This window comes from Protopterus annectens, chromosome 1.part0, assembly GCF_019279795.1.
Source record: "Protopterus annectens isolate FY-2018-M chromosome 1.part0, PAN1.0, whole genome shotgun sequence".
Lineage (NCBI taxonomy): Eukaryota > Metazoa > Chordata > Ceratodontiformes > Protopteridae > Protopterus > Protopterus annectens.
In genome coordinates, this window is record NC_056725.1 from 197108657 (window position 1) to 197121053 (window position 12397).

Consider the following 12397-nt stretch of genomic DNA (forward strand, 5'->3'; position numbering starts at 1 on the left):
ATCATCCACGTGCAACTAACAATGGGCAAAACTGCTATTCAAATTATAGCTTGCTACAGATCATCCACCATGTCCCAGGACCTCCACTCCGCATTCCTGGAAACACTGGGAAACATAAAGGTCCTACAAAACACCCTGATATTGGGTGATTTCAATTACCCAAACATTAACTGGGGGAACTACTCAAGTACAAACTCCCTTGCCCAACATTTCATAGAATTTATAAACTCAAACACCCTGGATCAAACTAGTCAACACCCCCACCAGAGGTGACAACATATTGGACCTGGTCATCACCAACATGGGCGACCGGTGCTCCACAAAGGAGGTCATCCCTTCGCTGGTTAGATCTGACCATAAACTAATCACTCTGGATATCCACATTCTGCCACCAACCCCAGTCAAAGAAACCACTGTGAAAAACTTTTCAAAAGCAAACTTTACGTTACTTAAGACCAAGGTGGGAAGTTTCAAAGCCTCCATGCTAAAGGATACTGCTGTCCAAGCTGCAAAATCCTGTATTAATGCACTCTACGGGCACCTACAAAAATGCATGGATCATGCTATCCCAAACAAAACCAAGACTCACTCCTCCAAGAAAAGGAAACTAGTCTGGTGGACCCATGCCATAAACAAGTTATACAATAGAAGGAGGAAATTAGTACAGAAAAAGAGTAAAATCCGAAGAAGGGAAGCCATCCCTGATCAGTATCAGCAAGTATCTATGTTCCCAAGACTCACTCCTCCAAGAAAAGGAAACTAGTCTGGTGGACCCATGCCATAAACAAGCTATACAATAGAAGGAGGAAATTAGTACAGAAAAGAGTAAAATCCAAAGAAGGGAAGCCATCCCTGATCAGTATCAGCAAGTATCTACGTTCCCTCATAAAATCATCCAAGGCTAGCTTCAAAAGAAAAATTGCCATGGACTCCAAAGATAATCACAAGGCATTCTTTAGATATGTCAAAAATCTAAGGGTCAATTCTCAGATCTGCTCAGAGTTAGTGCAGAATGGCACAAAATACACTGAACCGACTGATATAGCCAACATCCTAGCAGACAGGTTCAGTACAAACTTCACCCCCCTCTCATCCCCAAAAGGGCCCATAACTACACCAGAAGAATGTAGTGCCCCTGAAATCACAGACACTCAGATTAAAACAGCCCTCTCTAAAGCCAAAAACACAGCATCAGTGGGACTGGATGGTGTCCCAGGCTGCGTCCTACACGATCTCAAAGATGAACTAACCCCTCACCTAAACACACTGTTTAAACTCAGCCTCTCCACAGGCTACATGCTCACAGAGTGGTGCACAGCAACAGTTATTCCAATCCACAAAGGTGGAGCCACAATGGACCCCTGGAACTATCACCCTATAAGCCTGACTAGCTTGGTCTGCAAAGCTATGGCGCACATCATCATGGATCTCATTAACAGAGACATTGGGATCCTACAAACACTGGACTCTACCCAGTTCAGCTTTGTTAAGGGCAGATCATGCCTCCTAAACCTGGTGGACTTCTTTGAGACAGTTGCCAAGGCTATAGATGAGGGAAAGATGGTCCACACAGCCTACCAAGAAATTGCAAAGGCCTTTGACACCATTCCCCACTCATGTATTATAGACAAGCTCACCAGCCTGAACATAAACCCCTACATCACAAGATGGGTTGCCAACTGGCTCACGGACAGAACCCACATGGTAAGAGTTGCTGGAGCTAGGTCTGACTCTAAACCGGTTATAAGTGACATTCCTCAGTGATCAGTCCTAGGACCCCTCCTGTTCAGCATATACTTCTCAGAGGTAAAGGCAAGCACAAGAGGACTATGTCTGACCAAGTTCACAGATGACTACAAACTAGGGGCTATAATTGATTCTCCGGCTGACACAGACATCCTCCAAAAGGGTCTCACTGAGACAGATACCTGGTGTCAAAATCATGGCCTCAAGCTAAATGCCAAAAAGTGCATAGTCATCCCCTTTGGAAAAAACAAAGTACCCACAAACTACAACATTGGTGGTAGCCCCTAAATACAGAAGACATAATAAGGGATCTGAGGACCAAAGTAGATAGTAATCTCTCCTTTGATAATCACATTGCCAAAGTGGTTAGAAAATCCTTCTATGTGGCCCACCTAATCACAAAAGGGTTTGCATCCAGATCGAAAGAGGTCACTGGGCCCCTCTAAGCATCACTCAGCAGACCCATCAAAGAGTATAATGTCCCATTTGGGATGTAACTTACAAGACACCTGCAACAACTGGAAAGACCACAGAAGTACCTCACCAAGAGGATCACTGGCCTCAAGCAGATGCCCTATGCAGCTTGACTAAAGAAACTCCAGCTGTACTCGGTTGCATACCGTCTACTCAGAGGTGATCTCTGCCTGAGATACAAGGCCATGTCCAACCCAGAATTGATGGACATGCTCCACCTAAAGAAAACCATATCCCCTCGAAACACATGCTCTAGGGATCTAAACCTCACCACAACAATAAATAGGACGTGCTGGAGGGATAGATTCCTGTCCCAGAGACTTCCCATGCTCTGGAACAAGATTCCAATCTACATTAGGCAGAGCTCCTTGCTTTATCATACAATAAAGCTGGTGACTCACTATTTTCAAACTCTGTTGGGAAAATCTGGAATCAACTCCCTCAAGAAATAACTAACCTAGACTCCACACCCCTATTCAAAAAACACATAAAAGAATATCTTAAAACTCAGTGGCTATGTCCTTGTACTAAACCCGACTGAAATTACTTCTCCCTTACTCCTACCTTCCCCCACTATCCCCTAACTGTGCCTCTAAATAATATAACTAATTGATGCCAGCTACTTCTTTTATATTGACTTTTCAAACAATTTGTTTTATTTTCCTTCTGCATGTTTGGCCGTCTTGTGATTTTCTTACAAGTTTTTATAATTCTAACTTTAGTATGCTGCATTCCTGAAATTTGTATTGTTAACCAGCTGTTTTTGGTTAACTTGCCTTGTGCTTGCTAGTTGTTTTTTTTTTGTTAAATTCTTACACAAGCCTACCATTGTATTTTTTGTAGTTTGCTTATGTTTTTTGATGTAAATGTTTTCTTACTTCATGTAATTGGAGCTTTTCTCCCCGGGCCTCTACTGAAAACGGATATATGTCCAGCTAGACTAGTCCGGTCAACAAATGTAAAATAAAATAAATAAAAAAATAAATAAATAAAACTCTCTTCAAGAGAAACCTTGATGAATGGATGGGAAACAGAAAGTTTACCCAAGGGATCACTTCAATGGCTCTGCTGGACAGAGGCACAGGGAGCTAATCTAAGGGGGCGGCGAAAGCCAGCATTATAAATGCCTTCGGGCAGATAGCCTGGTACCGACCTATGAAACTATGAGCCTATAATCTCGAAGTCATATACAGCCATTTCTTATGCATTATCTTAAAACTACATTATACTCATTCAATTCAAATCTAAATATTTATATCACATTAACACCTTAAGACCTTAATAAATCATATAAAACTTTGTTTCCCATTTTTTCTTCCAGGGCCGTCCAAATGGGACACAAAATTCTAAAAAAATGAATTATTATAATTTAGCTGTACAAACTTTTAAAACATGTTCTACTGAAATGTGGCCATTCAAACCAGCATGAGTAAAGGTATTCAATTTAAAGTTCCTCAGCAGTTCTTTATATTCAAGCCCATTCTACTATTATCCTCCTATAGGAAATGGTTGTTTGTAACTTTAAGACTGTGCTCCTACATAATGAAGTATGATTGGATTTGACTAGTAGCAGTGATATAAGGAAAATTGATTTAAAATGATTTATTCTGATGACATCTTGAATATACAGGGGCAAAAGAACTTGCTACTGTATCATTCTTCTCAATAAATTAAGTGTGGTTCTATCAGTTTTGGTCTGTTCGTTTCTTTCATTTATTGGTACACCATGTAGTCAACTATTAATTTTTTTGTTGTGAATATGAATATGTATGGATATTATAAGAACAAGAAGAAAGAATATATGTGGAGGATAGGTATGAATTTATGTTATGCAATATGGGCTATCTGGAATAAAACACTGAATAAAACCTTTATTTAATGGGAAATGGATTTTGGCAGCTATATTGCAGAACATTAGATTATGGTTGTAAAAGAATGAGTGCGAGGGTCAATTATAAAAGAATAATGTGGATGTCATAAAGATGATAGTAAAAAAATAAAAAGTCTGTGTGTGTGTATATATATATATATATATATATATATATATATATATATATATATATATATATAAACGTGTGTGTGTGTGTGTGTGTGTGTGTGTGTGTAAATAAATATATACACATGTACATTTTGTAAATATACAAATATGTAAATATTGGCATGAGTGTGTGTGTGTGTGTGTGTGTGTGTGTGTGTGTGTGTGTGTGTGTGTGTGTGTGTGTGTGTGTGTGTGTGTGTTAAATAAAGGATCCCTACTTTTTTTGATGGGTGGCATGGGATGTTTTACATCCATCTCAGCTAACTCTAAGTGAAGCAGATGTGACCATGATTTAACATGCCATCCTAAAGACAACACTTTTGGAAATTAAGCACTCTACTAATGTTGCACTACACTGTCAGCAATCCGATCACCTAGTGTGGCAATAGAACCCACAGCCTTCTCATTTTCGAGCAACAAAGGTAAGTGTGCTACCTGTTGAGTCACTGACACAGTTCAATTAAAAAAGTGACTCCTCAGCCATTTCTTGTGTGTAATTATAGAAAAATATCTCAATGGTTGACAAACAAGTGTACTTTTCAAAGTATTAAGAACCAAAAGATCAGTACCTCTAAATTATCACTTTTTAATTAAATGACTAGTTCAGGAACTCTTCAAAGTTACACTTTCTGTATGTGCATTATATTTCTATGTACGTCTGGATTTGCTGTATGTTTAAATTTTCATGATGTAACTTTTTAACTGGAAAGTGCTGCATAAATCATTTTAGTGATGTATTAAACTAATACCGAAAGAATAAGCAAGTTGTACAAATACTGATGGAGACAGTAAAGCACGAACCTGTAAGTACTGTATAAATAACTTAAGAAACACTTGGGAAGCACAGCATGCAAACAACACAATTACCTTTTCTTTCAACATACATTTTCTATTTGGGTTAATATAGATTTTTAGACAAGCAAACTTCTTTTTCAGGAGCTAAATTCATAACATAGCCGAAGAGCTTATGTACCTGCCAAATGGCTCTTCCATGTGCCTCAGTCTAGAATTGTTTACCTTATATCATATATGAAGGCTCAGTAAACTGTATAAAAGCATAGTTTTATTTAGACTGATTCTCATATGAATAACCTTGGCATATTGCTGATATATACTAAATATTTTATGAGATAGCTTTGAACTGTTAGTAAAGCTTCAAAAGTAATACTGAGGACATACAGACAATAATATCTCATAAAAAATAGCAAATATATATAAAAAGGCACTTACTCAAGAAACAGACTACCAAATAGTTAAGTAATGCTAGCAGTTTTTAACAACACCTAATAATGTGTTTTCCAGTAAACACAAGAAGAAAATCAATAATGACTTGTAGCAGAACTGAAGAAATACACTTATATTGCTTCTTATCTGCCAGAATTCATCACTGATTTACTTCAGAAATAATCAAAGTAGTAATTATCTAAAAGACACCTCTCAGATAGGTTTTACTGTTACTCCACAGTGTTGAACTCTACTGCTTTACAAAACCAGAAAATGAAAAAAAAAAAAAAACTAGAATTAAATATATATCATACATAATGTAAAGTATAATGCTCCTAAATGTGCATCCCTCCAAAGGGAATCTAGTAAGGGCAGGATCTCATAACAATCAATTTTACCCTTCTGTTTTTGGAATATCAAATTTTCCACCAGGAAGTAATTCACAAGTGATATCTTCCCTATTCAAGTAATTCTGGAATTCAAACTTCCATTTTCATAAAGATGTTAAAAACACTCAAGGGAACTAGCACTAACACAACATTTTCATGACAACCATATTGTGGGGGAGGTCTGCAATATAATCAAATAATTTTAGCAACATGCAGGGTTCATACATGAAATGTATCTGAATCACCTGCCATGAGCAAAACAAGTTTCCAAATAGAAAGGGAAAAATTGATAAAAAGATTAAAATAGAAGACAGTATGTCATCCATCTACAGCTTTGTAATAGAGTACTAGTTATCACTTCCACATATTCAAAGCCCATCTGCAGTGATAGTCAGATATACTATCTAGAAACTTTTTCCAAACAGTTAATTATCTCACTGGCAACTTCTCTCTTCCAACATCTGTCTTAAATTATGTACACTTAATCAGGCACCCTTGTCCTATTTCCTTAATTGTTATAACATTCTACATCATTCCCATTATTAATAGGTTTCTTTTTTAACACATTAAGCACAGCTATCTCTTCAAGGGAGCAAGTCATCAGCTTTTTGTGTGTAAATGATTTCCTCAGAGTTGTATATTCTACAATTGATAGCTGCAGAAAATAAGCCCAGAACAACCAACAGAAACTTGTTAAAAGCTTACTCCATTAAATCTCTATAACACATTACCAAAATAATTATATATATAAAAAAAAATATATATGAAATAATTATATATACCCAAGTCATATTCTATTCCGCACCCTCTTTGCTTCAAAAATGACAATTCTTCATGCTCATATCTTTCCCTGTACTTCCAATCTTCCACACTTTTCACGATTTTTACAAATCTTTACACTCCCAAATAAACTGTTATTCAGTATCATAACTCTTTGTCCACTTCATAAAAGTGCTGAACATTCAAATTAAAATCTTGCTCAAAATAGTAATGCAATGAATTATTTAAAACAACCTTTTGTTGTAGAGTGGGTGCTGACATCAGTTCATTGCTCATTTATATTGTTCCCCAAGTGGGGGGCTCTGCCTCCACACACTCCCATAAATTAAGTATGCCAACTCCTAGATTGCACTACAGTTGAAAAAAGTTAATTTCTTAACCCCACTGTATCAAGCCCCCCTGCAGAAACATAGTAAAAAGTGTGTTTGGTAGTTTTGTGTCCTTATATGTGGAGGGGATGTTATTTTCATGTGTTTTATACTGTTAGATGTTATGAAATTCAATTATAATTCTAGAAGACAAAGCTAGATATATTATATGCCCTACATTGTATACATTTAGTAAGCCATTAGTGATGTACAAGTTCCTTAGACCACTATTTGATATTTTATCAGTACCAGACACGTTCCCAAATAATTGTTGGTCATGGAAAGTATTGTAAATATAATTAGTATATATTATTGTGTCAAATATAAAAATAACATAATAATAGCCTGACATGACAACTAAACATTCATTTTCCTCCTGTAGAACAGAGGGTAGTGCATGGTTTCTAGATGTGTGCAAAATATTCGACACACATACCCACACACACACACACACACACACACACACACACACACACACACACACACACACACACACACACACACACACACACACACACATGCATTGTGTATGGTTACTGAGAACTCTGTGAAATGCACATGTTATCTTCTATTTCTGCTGTCATAAGTTGTCAAAGACACTCATTTCAAGTTTTCAAGTACAGGACTGAATAAAAGAAGAAACTTTGAATGTTGCTTTAGTGTGGATATGTACATCAACAAGAAATAAGTTGGATTTATCGGTAATGCTGAAATTTTCTGATATATTAAAATGTTTTGGCAGTGGGCTGAGAAGATAAATGTGGATGTTCTTTGATTAAGGTTAGAGTAACATGTATGAAAGGGAGAGATCTGATGTTATGTTTGTACGTCTGTATTTGAAGTGTAGTGTTTGCATCTTCTTTAGTGATTTTATAAGGGAAAGAATGTTCGGGAACCTTAAAGCTGGGGTTAAGGGTAGATATGGGATTGACGTTATTGTATATGAGGTAGGTGGTGAATTGGAGTATCACTGACAACTCCCTATTATATAAAAAATTATTTGACATTTGGTTTGATAATGTTGGATGTCATTTATTGAATATCCTAACTACATTCTGAGTCTGTAATTGGTCATTGTTTCATCATTGTTCTACTCCAGTAAACAAATGTAAATAAAAATAGATAAATAATTAAACAAAAAGCAATGTGACTCAAGTTAAATTACTAGAAAAGGAAATTATTGATGTAAATATTAAATATTTGACAAAACTCCACCTTTCCTGATTACAAAATATTTTATTAGAACAACATTTGTACAATGTACAGATAGGACATCACCATTACAATACATAAATAAATAAAATTAAAACAAAATATGGACTTAAAATATATGAAAATGAATTGCATACACCATTTCTAAAAAATGTAATGTCAGTTTCATGGATCCAGATTTTTCAAATGAAAATGTTTGTGCTGATGAGTCACAATGTATGGACAATGTTATCCTTATAGAGAATTAAGATTGAGCATCTGTGACATATTCCAACAGATTGGTCAAAAAAGAGGGCAAAATGTTATCAAACAAGTGGGGACAACAATTCTACCCTTCAATCTTGTCCAGGATGGTTAGTCAGGAAGAGTAAAGGATAGGGAATTGCCTATAGAGTGATGTCATATGCAGCAATCAGAACAATACTGCAGAAAATACTTTTAGTCAAAACATGTCTACATGAAAATGATTTACCAGAAAAATGGCAGTGGTGATCTCAACAAGGAAAATGCAAGGCAACTTATTTAAGCACAATGAATTTAACTCTTTGGCAAAGTACTTATCATCTGTTCTTTCCTTAATTAGTTCAAATGTTGGTTGTTATGAAACAATGTTTAAACATACTTAATTTCAGTTTTTATTTGGGCACAGTGGAGTGGGCGGCCACAGTGGTGCAGTGGCTAGCGTTGTTGCCTCACAGCAAGAGGTTTTCTGGTTCGTTCCTCGGCTGGGGTGCCTTCTGTGCGGAGTCTGCATGTCCTCTCTGGTTTCCTCCAGGTGTTCCGGTTTTCTCCCACATCCCAAAGACATGCTGTAGGTGGATAAGACACTCTAAATTGGCCCTAGGCGTGAGTGAGTGCGTGCGTGTGTGTGCCTTCTGTGGAAGGTTGGGCACTGGGCTGGCAACTTGACACTGTAAAACTCTCCTGTCAATCATGAGCAGACAGGTGATCTGCTGTGGCAATCCCTAACTGGGAAAAGCCGAAAGAAGAAGATTTGGGCACAGCGGAGTGATGTATGAACAATAGTTTGTTAAAATGAAATACATTTAATACATTTGCTTTTTATCTTTCTGTAGGATTGCCAATTATTTGAGAAGCTGGCTGAAGTGCACATACCCACTGTAATAAGTCAGTCTCCCACCAAAATGTTCTTTAACAATTTTTTTAGGTTTGAAAACAAACTTCCTTTCATGAAAGATGACAAAAGCAGCTCAAGTTTGACATTGCTCATCATATTTATGACAAGAAAGTGCTAGATATCCTCAGTAATACTGATTTTTATGATTGTGTTTCACATAATAATATTAATCTAGCCTACAACTGTGTGATGTTGGTATAGTTTAAATGCTGCATAGTAGAAAGTTTGACATTGACATTTTTTACAGTGGAGAAAACCCTAAAATAGGTATTTCAGGGGATATATCCATGTTACATAAAACTACAACAGATTTTCATCAATAAGGGTTTTTAAACAGAATGAATATATACATTTTGGATAAAATTCTGAAAAGATTTTATAAAATACTCATTCCTATTTGTGGGACATTTTAATGAAATTAAATGTTTTAGATATGGGTTGTATAAAAATTATATTATGCTACTAACTAAATATTTTTTTAATATGCCCTGTTACTTCACAAGTTGATATTATAGTTGGACATTTTTTAGTTAATGCCATTGAAATGTATAACGGAGCTTGTAGCTTTTTGGAGTATTATTAGAAAATAACTACTTTGTTTTATTATAATGAAGATTTTAAACATATTTATGGAATAGTAATCGTGAAAAAGTGTCTCCCTCATTTCTAAATTTACTTATCAATAACTAGGAAGGAATCACTTTACATAAATTCAACAGATTTTGTAACATTATTTTATGTAATAGATTTACTGATAATGTCATTTTCATTACTGATGAAGGACCTCATGAAGCAGTCATTTTACAGGGGAATTTAAATGTAAATAATTAAAAAAAAAAATCCTCTGTGTAATAATAAAAATACTGTTCATTTTCAGATGTCAGTCTTACCATAGAATACCATGCAGCCATTTTTAACTAGATGGCTCTTTTTCTCCAATACTAATTTTTATCTTTTACATCATCTTTAATACCTCTCTTACCAATGGTTTATCTTTGGTTCTCTTGATTCTAGTCATGGCTTTCTTAGCTTCTATCAACAATAATGACAGCAACACTTTCAACTCTACATTATTTTATTCCATCACAAAAAGAGCAATCTTAAACTGATGTTAAATTATCTTTCAAGTATATAACTGTCAAGTTTCATTCCATGTTATTATTATATGTCCTTTCATCACCACTATCTCGGTCCTTTGTTCTGTCATTTCCAAATCCTCATGAAATTATCTTCTATGTCTTTCTCATTGCTATATGTAGTATAGTGTATTGTTATATTCCATTTTCTCATTTTATATCAGACTCAAATTAACACTTTTTTTATTTCATTCCTAAATCTGGCCAAATGTCCACATGCCCTATACACTATGTATATCATGCCTTTACACTTGTGCATATACTCAAAATATTGAAGTAATATATTAAAGTAAAATGCATGTAAAATGCAGTGATGGTGAACCTAAGACACGTGTGCCAAAGATGACACAACATTTTGGATGACATGCCAGCATTCACCAATACCCAAGTTACTAATGAAACTGCTTTTGCATTCATTGCTCTTATGAAATGTATTGAATTATTTTGCACCAGGAGCCAGTTCAACAACACTGCTGCAGAGGTAAGGAAGTTATTAACCTCAAAGACTATTTAATTTTACTGTCTCGATACAGTCTACCAAGGACAGTGCTGACACTGTTTTCTCTTCATGGTTACACTTCTGCAAAGGACAAGTAGTCTGCATTTCTAAGAAAACATTAAAAGCAACCAAAGGAATAGTCCACACAGGATTTAGTCAGTGAAGCGCTTTTTGTCCGATTAGTAATCAGGAATTCTTCAGATACAAAAATGTCTAAAAATATCCCTACTTAAATACAACTTCAAAAAAGTCACATGATCAAATTAGGGTAATGACTACACACTTCCCTCCAAAAATTTAACCCTATGTGTACTTGAAAACATTTAAAATGACTTCAACTAGAAATAATAAAAAAATTCAAAATCCATTCAAGATACATAGCAGCACAACAACAAAATTATTGTGGTAGCTCTATAACAAGCTAAAGTGTTACCTTCACTCTGTTTTTTATATATATGTAGGCAAATATGTACCCTTTATCTTAACAAACTCTTCAGTTTTAAAAGGCATTAAATAGAACACATCTTGTTTAATCCTGGGTAGCCACAAAATAAAAATAAGAAGAATCCAGGCCACCAATGAAAGCAAAATCTTTTATAAAACCACACAGATAAGCACTTTCGTCTTGGAGCAAGACTTCTTCAGACAAAAGTGCTTATCTGTGTGGTTTTATAAAATATTTTGCCTTCATCGGTGGTCTGGATTCTTCTTATTTTTATTTTGTGTGTCCAACTTCCATTTACAGTGTGCTTAATCCTGGGTAGCAACAAGCATTTAAATGAATTTGCCACATTAATTCAAATTTTTCTAATAATAAAGAACTGGGTCCATCCCTGATGTCCAGAGTAACTTGGTCAATGGCCCTGAATTTAAAAGTATGTGTTTGATTAGAGGATGTGTGCCTAGCTAAGGTATTTTCAAGTTTACCCCTTTTCATGTTAGAAATGTGTTCACAGACACGTTCTTTCAACTTACGGTGAGTCTTGCCAACGTAGAAAACTGGGCAAGTTTGACATTGGGCTAGGTACACAATCATCTTAGAATTACAGTAACATTTTTGAGTTGTAAAGTATCTTGCATTTCTTATAATAAAGCTTTAGCTTATATCCATATATTTGCAGAACCTACACATTTCACACTTATACATGCCTGTGAGTCTCACTGAACTAGGGTTGTTGTTTTCCAACAAGTTCTTCAGGTTGCATCCCCTCCTAAAAAACACTGAGGGATGGTCCCCTAACTTGTTTAACAGGACTTGGTCACTCATCAACAAGTCCCAATTTTTGTTCAGAATATTTTTGATGTCTAATCCATCTGTACTAAAAGTTATGATGAAACTCAATGAGAACTTGTTAGTGTTCGTAGTGTGGCAAACTACATTGGTATTGCCATC